This window comes from Protopterus annectens, chromosome 13.part0 (assembly GCF_019279795.1).
Source record: "Protopterus annectens isolate FY-2018-M chromosome 13.part0, PAN1.0, whole genome shotgun sequence".
Taxonomy (NCBI): domain Eukaryota; kingdom Metazoa; phylum Chordata; order Ceratodontiformes; family Protopteridae; genus Protopterus; species Protopterus annectens.
Window position 1 is genome coordinate 8780278 of NC_056747.1, and position 18238 is coordinate 8798515.

The 18238-nt window shown below is 45.1% G+C and overlaps 1 protein-coding gene across 2 annotated transcripts in view; it reads left to right on the forward strand.

Moving 5' to 3' along the window:
• MAP2K2 (mitogen-activated protein kinase kinase 2) overlaps positions 1 to 18238 on the forward strand; it is a 1901538-nt gene that overhangs the window by 385259 nt on the left and 1498041 nt on the right. The gene's annotated exons all lie outside the window — the stretch shown is intronic.

The window sequence follows — 18238 nt, forward strand, 5'->3', positions numbered from 1 at the left end:
ATCACCCTCACTGGCTAACCTTGTCCAACAATATTCCTGTCCTAGACAACTCCGCTCAACTGACAAATTACAGTTACTGTTACTAGATCCAACAACCATGCCGGAGACTCCCTTTACTCTTCTTATGTGGCCAAAATCTGGACCCCCTGCCTACATCCTTATCCCTGATTACCTCGCTACCTACATTTAAAAAAGCTACAACCACCTCAGCAACAAATGGTTATGTCCCTGTTCAAGTCCAGACTAATGCCTGATCCACTCCAGTACCTATTGTAACCATCGTCCTAAACTAGAGTCCTATCTGTTACTTGCATATAAATGTACATCACATCAAAGGTATGATAACATACATATAACAGTGTTAGTATGAACAATGTAAAATTGTTTAATGACTATTGTAAAATGTATCTGTCTGTAGTTTGTAACTTAAGTATCTGTAGTATATACCTAAAAGTGTCAATAACTAGATACCCTTATGGATCTAGATGAAATATGTACCCAAGTTTGTCTGCATGTTCTGTAAAAATTGTCTCTCTGGAGCTTTTCTCCCCGGGCCTCCACTGAAAATGGACATATATCCAGTTGGACTATCCCAGTTAACAAATGTAAAATAAATAATAAATAAATTATTTCTATCATAACAAGTCTGTTCAAGACAAAGGCAAATCACTCTAACAGGGTTCTGGTTTCTTCTCTGGCTTTTTAAAAGGGATATATACTCTGTAAGTATCTTAAAAGCAACAACTTGGTCTTCTGTGTACACATTTTCCAAGCAATGCAAACTGGGATGTCCTTCAAGGATGCATCTGCAGTCCTTGCATATGGGTTGTCCTGCCTCAGGCAGCCCTTCGGTCGGCCGGATTCCAAAGTCTGGGTCCGGCGTCGGCTGATGTCGCCCTTTCCCGGCGTCAGCGCCTGGGGTATAAAAGCGTCAGCCGACACCATCTTCCTCAGTCTTTCTTGCCGCGTGGTGCCCGAAGCAGAAGCAGTTCGCAAGTGCCGGTCTGACAGCTCCTGTAACTTCAGCTACTGAAGACTTCAAAAGCTAAGTACCCCGTTGGGGACTCTTTCTTGCCTCAGCCGATGTCAGATCAAACGCTTAAAGTTAATAATTGCTTAACTTGTGGGAAACAAATACCTCATAAGGATTTCCACTCCTACTGCCTCCCCTGCCTAGGCCCAGACCATGACGTCTCGGCCTGTACTGCCTGTGCCTCCTTCAATCGACGAACTCTTAGGCGTCGGGCGGAGTTTGCAGAGGAATTTTTTGGGGCTAGTTACTGTTACAATATGCCGTCGGAGACTCCGACTTCTCATTTAACCAAAAAACGGAAGGACAAGGACCGACACATGCGGACCGTGGTTTCGGCTGAAACCACGCCTAGGCCTAACGCGAGTGTCTTGGTCTCGGCTGAAACCGAGTCCTTGGTACTTCCGACCGTCGAAACCGCACAACCGACAACCTCGGCCCCGGAGGCCTCTTCTGAGTCGGTTATAGAATTTCCCTCAGAGACCGGTGTTCAGGAAACATCCGACACCATTCCCCTAGACAAAACTACGCCAGCACGTGGAGCAGCCAGGCCTCCTGCATCCATGTCCATTAAGGCATTCACCAGGGCTAAGGCTGCAAAGCAGCCAAAATCTCTGCCTCCCAAGGCAATTCCTCAGGGATCCACTACAGGTTCACAGATTTTAAGTTTAGCTGAGGACCTTATTTCCTTAATTAGGGGCTCTCAGCCACATCCGGACAGGGGCTCTCAACCTCTTCTAGACAAAAGGCCCAGGGTTGAGCCCACTGATCCCCAGTCCTCTGATGAGGCCTCAGATGGCTCTGCTCTATCAGACTACCAGGAGGAGGCCTTTACGGCCTACAAGGATTCTGATGCAGAGGAATCTATTCCCTCGGCCTCCCCTCCTGAAGAGCTGTCCTTTGGGGAGACCCTTCACTCCATGAGAGAGCATTTCCAATGGCAGGGCCAGGAATTCTCCGATTCCAGGAAGAGATTAAGGACTTTTTTGCATTTACCTCAGCATAGACCTTTGGCTATTCCTCCTGTTTTAAATGTCATTGATGATGTGTACTCTGAGTCTAGCATTACCCCTGACTCCCTTCCTCCGGATCCTGTCAAGCCCGATAGGTACTACAGGGTCCCGGACTCGCATCATTTCCTTTACAAGGCCCACTCTGCTGACCCAGAAACTATTTCCCAGGGCCCTAAAGGGGTTGCAACTGCCACTACCAAAAATCCACTCCCCTCTGAAAGGGAGTCCAGGGCTTTAGAGAGATGGGGTAAAAAAGTGTACACTTCTTCCACTCTTTCTATGAGGGCTTTAAATTGTCAGTTCCATATGATACAGTACCAAGAGTATTTGTTAGATGAATTGCATAAAAAACTGTCTTCTCCTGAACCCCCAGATCGCAAGTCACTTCAGGATCTGGTACATAACTCACAACAGGTTAGCAACCATTTCTTGCAGTGTGGTTATGATGCATTGGAAGCTTCATGTAGGTCAGCAATGACAGGGGCAGTCATACGTAGGCATGATTGGCTGAAGGAACAAACTCTGCCAGATCATGTTAAAGCAAAGCTGCTGGATGCACCACTGGAAAAGCAAAAGTTATTTGGCTCCACTGCTCAGGAGGTCTTAAAGAAATTTGAGGAAAAGGCTAAATCTGTACAAACAGTCAAAGATTTTCTCCAGGTCCAACCACCAAGATTCAGTAGAAATTGGCCTTCTAAGAATTGGTCCTTTCCGGACACAGAGAGATTTCAGAGAGGCAAGAACAGGCGTGCCAGAGGTAGAGGGCAAGCTAGAGGCTCCTACAGAGGACGTCACTGGCAACCTCCTAACCAGAGAGGTAGTGCAGGACCTACAACTGCTGCACAAGGACAGACTCAATGACTTCACCTTGACCCCACCAACCAGGGCTCAATTGGAAGCACCTTTGGGCGGAAAGCTATCTTTATTCTCAAAAAATTGGCACAGTATTACAAGGGACAAATGGACACTGCAAATAATAGACAAAGGATACAGGTTCCATTTTCATACATTACCAAAAAGAAAAGGCATGCCAAGCCTGCCACCGAATCAAAGGGCAGAGGCTTTAAAACAAATTTCCAAACTAATGCAAATGAAAGCTATAGAAAGGGTTCCTCTCACAGAACAAGGCCAAGGATTTTATTCAAGACTATTCCTTGTCCCAAGAAAAGAAAAACAATGGAGGCCTATTCTCGACTTGTCCGCACTGAATACTTATCTCATAGTGCCAAAATTCAAAATGCTGACCCTACAGCAACTCCTTCCCATGCTGGGCAAGGGGTCTTGGCTGGTAACTCTAGACCTCAAGGAGGCATACCTGCATGTCCCTATCAGACAAAGTTGCAGAAGACACCTCAGATTTCTTGCAGGTTCAGAGCATTATCAATTCTCAGCATTGCCCTTTGGCTTATCTACTGCCCAGAGTATTCACGAAATGCCTGGCATCAGTAATTGCACACTGCAGACTTCAGGGGATTCAAATATACCCATATCTGGACGACTGCCTTATACAAGCGGACAGCCAACAAACTTTGGTAAAACACTTGAATTATGCCATCCGCCTACTTCAGGCCTTGGGATACACAGTCAACATTCACAAATCAAGACTTGTTCCATCCCAAAGAATAACTTTTCTGGGTGCGGAACTAGATACAACCACCCAAATGGCTTTTCTCACAGAAGAAAAACAAAGACAACTACCGGATTACTTCGAAAATCTGACAAAACAAACTCAGCTGACTGCAAGGAAAATCCTGCAGGCCCTGGGTTACATGGCATCTTGCATTCTTCTGATTCCACAAGCAAGGCTGCATATGAGGAAACTACAATGTACCTAAGGAGTTTATGGTCTCAACACAGTCACAGCCTAGAAGCTTTGATACCACTCATTCCATGCCTTCAAAAGGAATTTCTGTGGTGGGCTCAAGCAAGCCAGTCAAACAGGGGTCTGCCCTTTAGCAAACCAATAACCAGCCAAACCATTACAACGGACGCTTCAGACCATGGATGGGGAGCACACATGGAGGGCAGATGCATCCAAGGACTATGGTCACAGAAAGAATTGCGCATGCACATAAACCAAAAGGAAATGCTGGCAGTGATGCATGCAATCGAGGCCTTCAAACACTTTCTGCGTCAAGGCCACCTGCTAATAAGGACAGACAATACCACAGTTATGTGGTACATAAACAAGCAAGGAGGTACCCATTCCTACCCTCTTTGCAGGCTGGCAATGAATCTTTGGGAACATTCCCTAAAACTCAATATAGAGCTGCAATCCCAGTTTGTGCCAGGAAAAGACAATACACTGGCGGACAGCCTAAGCAGAAATATCATGGATCCACACGAATGGATGCTGCACCCAGACATTTTCCTTCAGATAACACAATCATGGGGGAGGCCAGACATAGATCTTTTTGCCTCCCACCACAACCATCAGCTGGAGAAATTCTGCTCAAGGACATACCACCCACAAGCATGGAAAGTGGACGCCCTCTCTTTCAGCTGGAATACTCTAACAGTGTACGCATTTCCACCTCTTCCATTAATGATCAAGGTCTTACTGAAAATCAGGACAGAGCAGCCAAAAGTGATTCTGATAGCTCCGGACTGGCCAAGGCAGCACTGGTACTATCTGTTAAGGAGCATGTCACGCACGAAACTGTGGCCCCTACCACAATGGCCACTTCTTCTGACACAGCACAATTACAAAACACTGCACTCCAGTCTGAAAACCCTGCAGCTGACAGCCTGGAGAATACCTTGACTCCTCACCAGGAAAAGCTATCCAAGAGAGTGAAGGATATCATCATGGAAGCTCGCAGGCCTTCCACAAGAAAGGCATATTCAGCAAAATGGAAAAGATTTCGCACTTGGAGCACCGCAAAGGGCCTAGATGCGACAGTGATGAACATGCCACATATCCTGGAATACTTGGCAGAAATGCTCCACAATGGCCTTTCTTACTCTTCCATAAAAATTCATGCTTCAGCAATTTCAGCAGAATACAATACTGATCCACCTGTCTTCTCTCATCCTCTCCAAAGGCAGTTTCTAAGAGGAATTAAAAACATCAATCCTCCAAGGAAACCACCAGTGCCTACATGGGACCTTAACTTCGTGTTGGAAAAACTAACTCTACCTCCCTTTGAACCAGCAGCATCTTCAGAACTACAGTTCCTGTCTTGGAAGACTGCCTTCCTTCTGGCCATAACCTCAGCAAGAAGAGTATCTGAATTGCAGGCCCTCATGGCAGTTCAACCATTCCTTATTTTTCATCAGGACAGAGTCTCATTGAGAACCAATCCTTCATTCATGCCAAAGGTGGTATCCAGGGTCTCATTGAACCAAGCTATTCACCTGCCTACCTTCTTCCCAAATCCACAAAACAAGGGGGAGAAACTTCTGCATACCCTGGACATTCACAGACAGTTGCGCTACTACTTGGACAGAACTAAGACTTACAGAAAAACTGACCAGCTGTTTGTAGCTTATGTTGCTGGTATACAAGGAAAAACAATTTCCAAACAGACAATTTCAAAATGGATAGGGAATTGCATTCGATTCTGCTACTCTTTTCATGGCAAAACTGTGCCAGCTACAATTAGACCTCATTCCACCAGAGCCACAGCCACCTCCACAGCCTTCTTAAGAGGGGTGGCTACCAAGGACATTTTAGAAGCTGCTACATGGAGCTCCGTGCATACATTTTCCAAGCATTACAACTTACCCTTATATTCCAAATCCAGAGCAGGCTTTGCTACGGCAGTCCTACAAGGCATTTTAGCTACACCATCCTTTACTTAGATCCTACCACCCCCAGCTTGGCTATGGTATTCTACCCATATGTAAGGACTGCAGATGCATCCTTGAAGGACATAGTACAGATGTCCTTCAAGGATGCATCTGCAGTCCTTACAAATGGGTTGTCCTGTCGTCAGGCAGCCCTTCGGTCGGCCGGATTCCAAAGTCTGGGTCTGGCCTCGGCTGGTGTCGCACTTCACCCGACGTCATAGCTGCAGTTTTTCAGGTATAAAGGCATCAGCCGACGCCATTTTCCCCAGTCTTTCTTGCCGCGTGGCGCCCGAAGCAGAAGCTGTTCGCAAGTGCCAGTCGGTCAGAACCAGAGATTACTACTACAAGTACCAAAGACTTCTAAAAAGCTAAGTACCCCGTTGGGGACTCTTTCTTGCCTCAGCCGATGTCAGAAAAAGTGAACAACTGTTTAAATTGTGGGAAACAAATACCTCATAAAGATTTCCACTCTTACTGCTTACCTTGCTTAGGCCCAGACCACGACGTAGCAGCTTGTCTAGCCTGTGCTTCTTTCAACCGACGAACGCTTAGACGTCGGTCTGAATTTGCTGAAGAGTTTTTCGGCTCCGCTTTTGCTTACATTATGCCGTCGGATACTCCGACTACACAAATTTCTAAAAAACGCAAGGAAAAGGACCGACACTCGCGGTCCGCGGTTTCGGCCGAAACCGCGGTTAAGCCAACCGCGAGTGTCTCGGTTTCGGCTAAAACCGAGTCCAAGGTTCTTCCTTCGGCCGAAAGCTTGCCACTTACCGAGGCCTCACCCAGCTTGGCTGAATCTGCTACTGAAATCCCACCTGCTCCTGCAGGTTCACAGGATTTATCAGATACCATTCCTTTGGATATTTCTACCCCTGCACGTGGAGCTGCTAGGCCTCCTGCATCCATGTCGATTAAGGCCTTTGCCAGGGCTAAAGCAGCAAAAACTACCAAAACTGTGCCTGCTAAGACCCCCTCTCACAGGCCCAGTTCTAGTTCACAAATGCTTAGTCTAGCAGAGGATCTCATTTCTTTGATCCGGGGATCCCAACCACATCCAGACAGGGCCTCTCACCCACCTCCAGAGAAGAGGACTAGAGTAGAGCCCCCTGAGCCAGTTTCTTCAGATGGCTCCTCTGATGAATCAGATAATTCAGGCCCTTTTTCTCCTTATGAGGACTCTGATGCAGAAGAGTCCATTCCTTCTGCCTCTCCGCCTGAGGAATTTTCTTTGGGGAAACCTTGCATGCTATGAGGGAACAATTTCAATGGCAGGGCCAGGATTTTTCAGACTCTAGGAAAAGGCTTAGAACCTTTTGCATTTGCCACAGCATAGGCCTTTGGTCATTCCTCCAGTACTTACTGTTCTGGATGATGCTTTTAATGATGCTTGTACTGCTCCTGATTCTCTTCCTCCGGCCCCTGCTAAGCCCGATAGGTACTACAGGGTTCCGGACACACATTATCATTTGTATAAGGCCCCTTTTGCAGATCCCGAAACTATCTCCCAGGGACCCAAGGCTGTAGCAGCTACCTCTACCAAAAACCCCCTCCCCTCTGAAAGGGAATCTAGGGCCCTAGAGAGATGGGGTAAAAAAGTTTACACTTCTGCTACTCTTTCAGCTAGGGCCTTGAACTGTCAATTCCACATGATTCAGTATCAGGAATTTGTTAGACCAGTTAACTAAAAAACTGTCCTCTGATGAACCATTAGACAAAAAAATCTGTACAGGAAATGGTACATAACATTCAGCAGGTCAGTAATCATTCCTTAAAATGCGGCTATGATGCACTGGAGGCTTCCTTTAGATCAGCCATGACTGGCACAGTGATCAGAAGACATGCATGGTTAAAAGAACAGTCCTTACCAGACCATGTTAAATCAAAGCTCCTAGATGCTCCCATGGATAAGCTCAATTTGTTTGGCTCCCCTGCACAGCAGGTGCTGAAGAAGGTGGAAGAGAAAGTAAAATCTGTCCAGACAGTCAAGGATTTCTTGCAGGTCCAGCCTCCAAGGTTTAGCAGGAACTGGCCTTCCAAGAATTGGTCCTTTCCAGACACCTCCAGAGCTCCGAGAGGCAGGAATAGACGCTCAAGAGGCAGGGGTCAATACAGAGGTGCCTACAGGGGACGTCAGTGGCAGGCTAACAACCAGCGAGGTACAGCCACAGATCCAGCCACAGCCACCACTTCCACAGGACAATCACAGTGACTTGGCTCTGGCACCGCCTACCAGGGAACAACTAGAGGCACCCTTAGGCGGGAAGCTAGCTTTATTTTCAGTAAACTGGCATTACATCACAGGAGACAAATGGATTTTACAGACAATAGACCAAGGTTACAGGTTTCACTTCCATACTCTACCAAGGAAGAGAGGAATGCCAAACCTACCTCCAAATCAGAAGACAGAAGCTCTAGAACAAATATCTCACTTACTAAGGATGAGAGCTGTAGAAAGGGTACCATTTATGGAACAAGGGCAAGGATTTTACTCCAGACTTTTCCTGGTACCAAGAAAAGAAAACCAATGGAGGCCTATTCTCGACCTGTCCGCTTTAAACACATACCTCATTGTTCCAAAATTCAAAATGCTGACCCTACAGCAGCTTCTTCCCATGCTGGGCAAGGAGTCTTGGCTGGTAACTCTAGATCTCAAGGAGGCATACCTGCACGTCCACATACGACCAAATTGCAGAAGATACCTCAGATTTCTTGCAGGATCAGAGCATTATCAATTCTCAGCATTGCCCTTTGGCTTATCTACTGCGCCCAGAGTGTTCATGAAATGCCTGGCATCAGTAATTGCTCATTGCAGGCTTCAGGGAATTCAAATTTACCCTTACCTGGACGACTGCCTGTTACAAGCGGACAACAAAAACAAATTAACAAAAGATTTGCAAAGGGTCATTCATCTACTACAAGCCCTGGGATACACAGTCAATATAAAAAAGTCAAGGCTGATACCATCCCAAAGGATAACCTTCTTGGGTACAGATCTGGACACATCAAAACAAATGGCATTCCTGACAGTAGAAAAACAGGAGCAACTCCCTTTCTACTTCATGGCATTAACAAAGCAGAACCAGCTAACAGCAAGAAAAGTCCTGCAAGCCCTGGGTTACATGGCATCCTGCATAATATTGATTCCACATGCCAGACTGCATATGAGAAAGTTACAATGGTACCTAAGGAATTTATGGTCTCAGCACAAGCACAGCCTAGAAACCCAAATTCCAATAATTCCATGCCTGAAGCAAGAATTCCAATGGTGGACTCAGGCCTGTCAAACAAACAAGGGACTGCCCTTCCACAGCACTCAACCAAGTCAGACCATCACAACACACATTCATACCCTCTATGCTGGATGACAATGGACCTCTGGAATGTGGCACTGAGCTTCAACATTCAGTTACAAGCAATTTTTGTGCCAGGAAAAGAAAATATACTAGCAGACATCCTAAGCAGAACTACCATGGATGCCCACGAATGGATGCTGCATCCGGACATCTTCAAAACCATTACAAGGAAATGGGGACTACCAGAAATAGACTTATTTGCATCCCCACACAATCACCAACTGAAAAAAATTCTGCACAAGGACGTACCACCCATTTGCTTGGAAAGTGGACTCCCTATCTTTCAGTTGGAAAAGCCTGACAGCATATGCATTCCCACCTCTTCCTTTGATGCACAAGGTGCTATTGAAGATCAAAGAGAGCGTCAAGGATCATCCTGATAGCTCCAGACTGGCCAAGGCAACATTGGTACCCATTACTGAGGAGTATGTCTCGGGAACAAATATGGCCTCTGCCCCTAGTTCCCTTGCTGTTAACACAGAACAACTTCAAAACCCTGCATCCAAACCTGAAAACACTGCAGCTGGCTGCCTGGAACATTGCATAAGACCAAATAACCCAGATTTATCTCAAAGGGTTAAAGACATTATCTTGGAGGCTCGCAGACCCTCAACAAGAAAAAATTATTCAGCAAAATGGAAAAGATATCTCCTTTGGAGTACAGCAAAAGGAGAGAATGTGTCACTGGTAAACATAGCTAACATCCTGGAATACTTGGCACAGCTCTTCCACAATGGCCTGTCCTATTCTTCCATTAAGATTCATGCATCAGCCATTTCAGCAGAATACAACTTGGATCCTCCAGTCTTCTCACATCCTCTGCTCAGGCAGTTTCTGAGAGGAATTAAAAATGTAAAACCACCTAGGAAGCCAACATTATGTGCTAGAAAAATTGACACTACCTCCTTTCGAACCAGCAGCAGCAGCAGAATTACAATACTTATCATGGAAAACTGCTTTCCTGCTTGCAATCACTTCAGCAAGAAGGGTATCTGAGCTGCAGGCATTAATGGCAGTACAGCCCTTCCTGATCTTCCATCAAGATAGAGTGTCCATGAGAACTAATCCTACTTTTATGCCAAAGGTGGTCTCCAGGGTATCTTTAAATCAAGCTATCCACCTACCTACATTCTTCCCCAACCCACAGAACAGGGGAGAAAGACTGTTGCATACCTTGGATGTACATAGACAATTACGTTACTACCTGGACAGGACCAAGAGCAACAGAAAAACTGACCAGCTACTGGTAGCATATGCAACAGGAATGGAAGGAAAAGCAATTTCAAAACAGACAATCTCTAAGTGGATAGGAAATTGCATTAGATTTTGTTACTCCTACCATGGGAAGAAAACTCCAGAAAACATCAACCCTCACTCTACAAGGGCTACAGCCACTACCACAGCTTTTTTACGAGGAGTGGCTACCAAAGACATTTTAGAGGCTGCTACTTGGAGCTCCGTGCATACATTTGTCAAGCATTATAATTTACCTTTATACTCCAGATCCCGAGCAGGTTTTGCCATTGCTGTTTTGCAAGGGATCTTAACTACACCATAATCTTATTTCTCCTCCTCCCCCAGTTTGGCTATGGTATTCTACCCATTTGTAAGGACTGCAGATGCATCCTTGAAGGACATAGTACAGTTTTGTACCTACCATAAATGTAGATGTCTGATAGGTATGCATCTGCAGTCAGGTTTACCCTCACTCCTTCCCCTCTGTGATATTTCTTTGGTACTTATCCCTCTTATAGCTAGCTGGGGTTATCTATTATGGTGTATTTGTTTCATATTACTGTACATGTTTGGAAATTTTTGCATCTCTCCAAATTTAGCCTTCCTTAGAGGGCACCTGGCATCTGGGGCAAGAAAAACTGAGGAAGATGGCGTCGGCTGACACTTTTATACCCCAGGCGCTCTGACATCGGGGAAAGGGTGACATCAGCCGACGCCGGACCCAGACTTTGGAATCAGGACAACCCATATGTAAGGACTGCAGATGCATACCTATCGGACATCTACATTTTTGGTAGGTACAAAACTGTACTTTCTTTCTGTTGGACCAGAACAAGTATTGCTGGGACTGTTTTATAAAGACTCTGATCCTCCTCCCTGTATTTATAAACTCTTGTGTTTGTCCTTGCAGCTTAGGCTACTGCAGCAGTAATGTAATGATGAATGTAGTACATTTGTGGAAATAAACTTAATTATACAGCAGTAGATGTTGAGTTAGATTACTGTTGCAATCCTTTTCCCTTTTGGTTTATGTCAGGGTGTAAGTTTTTATTTTTGAAGCATAACATTTTTGCAGGGTTCTACACACCTTGTTCTCCGAGCTTTGCACCCTGCCCACCAACGTTATGCTGCTCTTCTTGAGCTCCACAGTGGTTAGGGTGCTTGGAAGGCATCCTAAAGCTTTGGAAGCTGGTTGGTCATTCGATCCTTCTCCGTGCATGTCCCATATAGCTTAGGCTACTGCAACAGTGATCTGTTTAAACATCTACTGTTATGGTAAGTTTACTTACACAGCTGTACATTCCTCACTCTTATAACATTTGGAGGCTGGTTAACATAGTCGTCTCTCTTCATATTTTTTCCTACTTGGACTTCAAAACTGGCTTTGGTGATCATGAGTAGATGGATGGATTTTGGCTTTTTTTGTTTAAGTACACAGAAAGATGAAGGTCTGTAATTAAGACTCTCCTAAGAACACTACTGAGATATTAAAAGAAAATTAATTATGGCTTGGGGGAAAATGTGGTTAAGCACCTGTAGACTTTGCGTTAATGTAGCATACTGTCATAAAAATGCATAAGTCCATTCTGATCAATAGAACCGTAAGTGAAGGAAATATCCCATCCATTTGGAAACTTTCTTACATTATTCCACTACACAAAGGTGGAAATTCTTATGACTTTTCTAACTTTCGTCCTATAGCTCTGCTATCTCCTCTGGCAAAAATTATGGAAAAGTGTATCCATAAGCAGCTTCTTAACCACCTTCTCCAAAACAACTTACTTGCCAACTGTCAGCATGGCTTCAGACCTTATCACAGTACCACCACTGCCCTGCTATCATTCACAGATTGTATTAACAGTAACCGTAACAAAACTTTTCTTTCCTCTGCAGTAGTCATTGATTTATCCAACGATTTTGACATGGTTAATCACCAACTCCTTTTACATATAATGAAATCTCTATCACTTGATCCCTTAGCCATAAATTGGTTCAAATCTTACCTAGAAAATAGACAGAAGGCTGTACTCTGGCACAACAATCTTTCTAATCTCCTTCCCATCTCCCTTGGTGTCCCTCAGGGCTCCATATTAGGTCCTCTCCTATTTTCCATTTTTATTAATGACCTTCAGTCAGTAATTCCACACACTACCTGCATTCAATATGCAGATGACTCTGCTATTATCTGCTCAGCCACTTCTCAAACCAAACTACAGACCTTTACCCAGAAAGCATTTAATACTGTTGAATAATGGTTCACAAACCGTTGCCTCCTCCTAAACCCCAAAAAAACTAAACTGCTACTCTTCTCACCAACCTGTAAGTCCACCCCCATACATTTCAAACTCACATCTAACAATGGTACTCTTATTTCTCCCGACCCTACTACCAAACTCCTAGGAATAACAGTAGACAATAACCTCAACTTTGATAGTCATATTAACAGTGCAATAAAAACCGTCAACAAGAAACTGGGATCCCTCTATAGAATCAAACCCTTTCTTACACCAGTAGCCAGGACTGCTATAGCCAGAACTCACCTAATCTCTACTCTACTCTATGCTTCACCCATTTATACGAATCTTTCCAAAAACAACCTCAACAAACTGGCGGTATCCTATAATAATATAGTCAGATTTGCTACTGACTCTTCTTTCAGAACTCATCACTGCCTTAATTTAAAACAACTTGATTGGCTAGAATTTCTGCACCATCTCCAATTTCTACAGCTTGCTATAGCCCACAAGACCCTGTATCAACCCTCCAATACTCTCAATCCTCCCCTACAATAATCCAACAAATGTACGCTCATCAAACAAACTACTGTTTAACACTTGCAGATCCAACAACTCAGCAGGTGACTCCCTGTTCTGTAATACTGTTGGAAAGCTATGGAATTTACTACCCACTGAACTCACAACTCTGTCTTCTCTTACACTTTTTAAAAAGAAACTCAAACTATACCTCATTATACAATGACCCTCCCATTAATATTCCAAAACGTGCACACTGATTGATCAGCGTACACGTTGTAAATCAGAGTTATAGTAATGGAAAAAGGTCCGGTTGCCCGGACTTTTTCCATTAGTATAACTCTTTTTACAGCAACGGAGAACGCAAGATCTCCGTTGCTTGTTACAACCTGTCTCGCCATGTTAAATGAGTTTAACATAGCGAGACACTTTAAAAAGCAATGGAGATCTTGCTTTCTCCGTTGCTTTTTTCAAAACTGTCTCGCTATGTTAAATGGGTTTAACCTAGCGAGACAACTTTAAAAAAAGCAACGGAGATTCTCCGTTGCTTTTTAAGTTGTCTCGCTATGTTAAACTCGTTTAACATAGCGAGACACTGTAAAAGCAACGGAGATCTTGCTTTCTCTGTTGCTTTTGCCCACAGCTCTGATGTACTGCGTAAATATATGCATGCGCAGTACATCAGAACTGCCGCAGAATACCCACACAGCTGCGGAAGGGCGGCAAGGAGGCATTATACAATGCCATTATTTATAGGTTCATAGGTTCATACTAGGCTATCTGCCCTAGGGCATTTATAAGCCTAGCCAGAATGTGTTTGGCTTTCGCCACCCATTTGAAATTTATTTTGCTATGCCCTTTTTCGAGGTTAGCATACTGTGCCTCTGTCTAACAGTGACACAGAAGTGATACCCGGGGTAAACCTACGATCTCCCATCCACTCATCAAGATTCCTCTTGAAGAGAGTCAATGAGGGACTCTGCCTAACCTGGACTGGGATTTTATTCCAGAGTGAAGGGAGCCTCTGGGTTATGAATCTGTCCCTCCAGCATGTCCTATATATTTCAGTGCTGTGGTTCAAGTCTCTCGAGCGCGTAGCTCGATGGGATTTGGATTTTCTGAGGTGCAGCATGTCCATTAATTCCGGGTTGGACATGGCTTTATACGTCAGGCACAGATCGCCTCTGAGTAGAGCTGGAGTTTCTTTAACCGGGCAGCATATGGCATCTGTTTGAGCCCTTTGATCCTCTTGGTGAGGTACTTTTGGGGTCTTTCCAGTTGCTGCAGGTGTCTGGTAAGGTACATCCCAAAAGGGGCATTGTACTCAATTATGAGCCTGATGAGTGATGAGTAAAGAGGCACGATGACCTCCCCTGATCTAGATGTGAATCCCTTCATGATTAGGTGGGCTATATAAAATGTTTTTCTAACCACTTTGACCACGTGTTGTCAAATGAGAGATTGCTATCAACTTGGGTCCCCAGGTCCCAAATTACTTCTTCTGTACTTAATGGATTACCACCTATGTGGTAATTTGTGGGCACTTTTGTTTTTGCCAAAGGGGATGACTATACACTTTTTGGCGTTTAGCTTGAGGCCATGGCTCTGGCACCAGTTGTCTGTTTCTATGAGGCCCATTTGGAGGATGCTTGTGTCGGCTGGAGAGTCGATTATGGCGCCCAGTTTGCAGTCATCTGCGAACTTGGTCAGCCACAGTCCTTCCGTGTTGGCCTTTACCTCAGAGAAATATATACCGAACAAGAGAGGTCCCAGGACTGAGCCTTGTGGGACACCACTTGTAACTGGTTTGGAGTCTAACATGGCTCCAGCATTTCTAACCATGTGGGTTCTGTCCTTGTGCCAGTTTGCAATCCATCTAGTGACATAGGGGTTTATATTTAAGCTGGTGAGCTTATCTATAATGCCCGAGTGGGGTATTGTATCGAAGGCTTTTGCGAGGTCCAGGTAGGCTGTGTGGACCACCTTCCCCTCGTCAATGGCCTTGGTGACTGTTTCAAAGAAATCAACCAGGTTTAAGAGGCAGGATCTGCCCTTAACAAAGCCGAACTGGGTAGGATCCAGTGTCTGTAGGTCCCCAATATCTTTATTTATGAGGTCCATGATGATCCTTTCCATAGCTTTGCAGACCAAGCTAGTCAGGCTTATGGGGCGATAGTTTCCAGGATCCGTTGAGGCACCACCTTTATGGAGAGGGACCACTGTTGCTGTACGCCACTCTTTGGGCACATCTCCTGTAGTAAGGCTGAGATAGTAGTTTTATGTTTGGGTTTAGCTTTTCTTGGAGTTCATGTAGGACGCAGCCCGGGACACCGTCTGGTCCCATTGATGCTGTGTTTTTTGCTTTGGAGAGGGCGGCTCTTACCTGAGCATCTGAGATGTCAGGGGGGCAGCACTCTGCTGGGATAGATATTTGCCCTTTTGGTGGGAAGTTTGCGCTGAACCTGTCAGCTAGGATGTTGGCAATGTCTGTGGGTTCAGTGTATTTTTTGTCATTTTGGACGAATTCTGAGCATATCTGGGAATTACCACCCAGGTTCCTAACATAACTAAAGAAAGCCTTGTGGTTATCCTTAGTGTCCTGTGCAACTTTTCTCTCGAAGCTGGCCTTGGACAATTTTATGAGTGCCCGTAGTTTTTTGCTAATACTGATCAGTGATGCCTTCCCTTTTTGGGATTTTGCTCTATCATTTAGTAGCTTCATCCTTCTATTGTATAGTTTGTTTATGGCTGGGGTCCACCAGACAGGACGTCTGCCTTTGGAGGATTGGGTCTTGGTTTTATTTGGGATCGCATGATCCATGCATTCCTGAAGGTGTTCATAGAATGCGTTTATAAAGGATTCTGCGGTCTGGGCCGTATTTCCCACAGGCCCGGGGGCTTTGAAGGATTCCACCTCGATTTTGAGGAGTGTGAAATTTGCTGTAGAGAAGTTTTTCACTGTGGTTTTCTGGGCAGGGGGTGGGGTTGGGATGTGAATATCCAGTGAGATTAGTTTATGGTCTGATCTTACCAGTGAGGGATACACTTCTGGTCTGGAGCATAGAGTCCCCATGTTGGTAATGATCAGGTCCAGTATGTTTTTCCCTCTTGTGGGAGTGGTAACAAGTTGTTCCATAGCATTTGAGTTTATAAATTCTAGGAACCTTTGGGCTAGGGTGTTGGAGCTAGAGTAATGCTCCCAGTCTATGTTTGGGTAGTTGAAGTCACCCAATATAATGGTGTTTGGAGAGACCTTCATATTTTCCAGTGTTCTCAGAAAGGCCGAGTGGGGTTCCTGGGTTTGGGAGGGTGGTCTGTAGCAGGCTATAAACTGGAAGACAGGTTTACCCACTGTTAGTTGCACATGGATAGTCTCTGATGCTTCGTGCTTTGCCACCAACCTGGAGGTGTGGGTATCTTTGATGAATATCGATACTCCCCCCTCCTTTTGTGGTTCGGTCCAAGTTTTGGGGCCGAAAAGCATGGTATGAGGTAGAACCTGGTAGTGCTGGGGTGCTCTCGGGAGCCCTGAACCAGGTTTCTGTTACTGCACAGATATCGATGTTCTCCATGCTAAGGAGAGTTTCGAGTGCGTGCATCTTGAGGTTTAGACTTCTGGCGTTGAGTAGCGTTACTCTTAGTTTCTTATCCCTTGTGATACCTATGGAGGTGGGTTTGTCTTTTGAGCCTTGCCTAAAAAAGGCACTATGGGGGTAGCAAGAGCCTTTGCCAATATCGAAAGCCCAGGGTGACAGGTGCAAGCCGTCCCTAGCGAAGCATCGTGGCTTGTCGAGCATATCATCCCAAGCTGACAGGCATTGGATCCCCTTTGAATGACACCAGTACTTAAGCCAATTGTTGAAATTGATCATTTTGTCTTCATATTGTGGCATCATTCTTGGTGAGGGTAAGATGCTACTCAAGGTCAGGGTCATACCGGCCTGGGCTACATGCTCAGAGAGCTCCTTTATGTCTCTTTTCATGTAGTCCAGGGAGGTACGTCTCAGGTCATTCACACCAGCATGGACAATGACTGAGTCATATTTGTACTTGCCTTGGAGTGACCTGAGTGCTTGTGTTATGTGGCGGATCCTAGCGCCCGACAGGCTGCTCACCGTGACCCTCTCCTTGTTCAGCCTGGTGAGCGGGACGTCAGTGTGCCTGACGATAGTCAACTATTACAAGTGTATCAGGTTTGTTGTTTAGTCTTAAGGGCTGTGACTGTTCGGCACACTGGCTTTGTGAGATATGTGTTGCACGTGTTTTGTTTTGGGGTAGCGGTTGCTTGGGTGTCTGCTTTGGAGGTCTCTGCTGCATAGGCAGATCTTTATTTAGAGCCTCCGAGTATGTTTTTGTGTGATTATGTGTTTGGTTTGCTGTCGTGGTAGGTCTATGTGAGATTGGAATTGTAGTGAGTGTGGTTTCCTTCTCCTCCTGACTGGTTATGCCAGTACTGAGTTGAGAGAACTTAGCCTCCAGTCTGGCTATATGGTTGCATCTCTCACATGTGTTGGAATTTGTTGGGAGGAGGAGAGGGTTGTCTGTGTACATGAGGCAGTTGTAACATTGCCTCAAGATTCCCAGATTCACCAGCTGGACCGGAGAGGAGATTGGCAACTGACCTTTGGACATGCTAGAGTAATATTGGGAATTCCTTAATAATTGAAAACAAGGGCCAGTGGGGAGTGAGGGTGTAGTGCTTTAAATTTTTAGTGCTGACTTATATAATTGCTTTAGCGAGCAAGTGTTATTTTTTTTCTTAAATGATGTCATTGCATAATAGCAATAACCCATGCCTGAGTGTGGGTAATGCTGGATTTACCCACGGTTGGCTTTGTTTGGCCACTCGGGCTTCGCCCTCGTGACCAAACCACACCAACCGTGGGTAAATCCAGCATTACCCACACCCAGGCATGGGTTATTGCTATAGTACACACTGGTTATGTTCCTGCACTAATCCTGACTAACTTTCTTACTTCTCACCAATAACTACCATACATCATCACAGTCTTACCCGTATAGATTCTTTTTACCATGAAACTGCTAATGAATTTCATA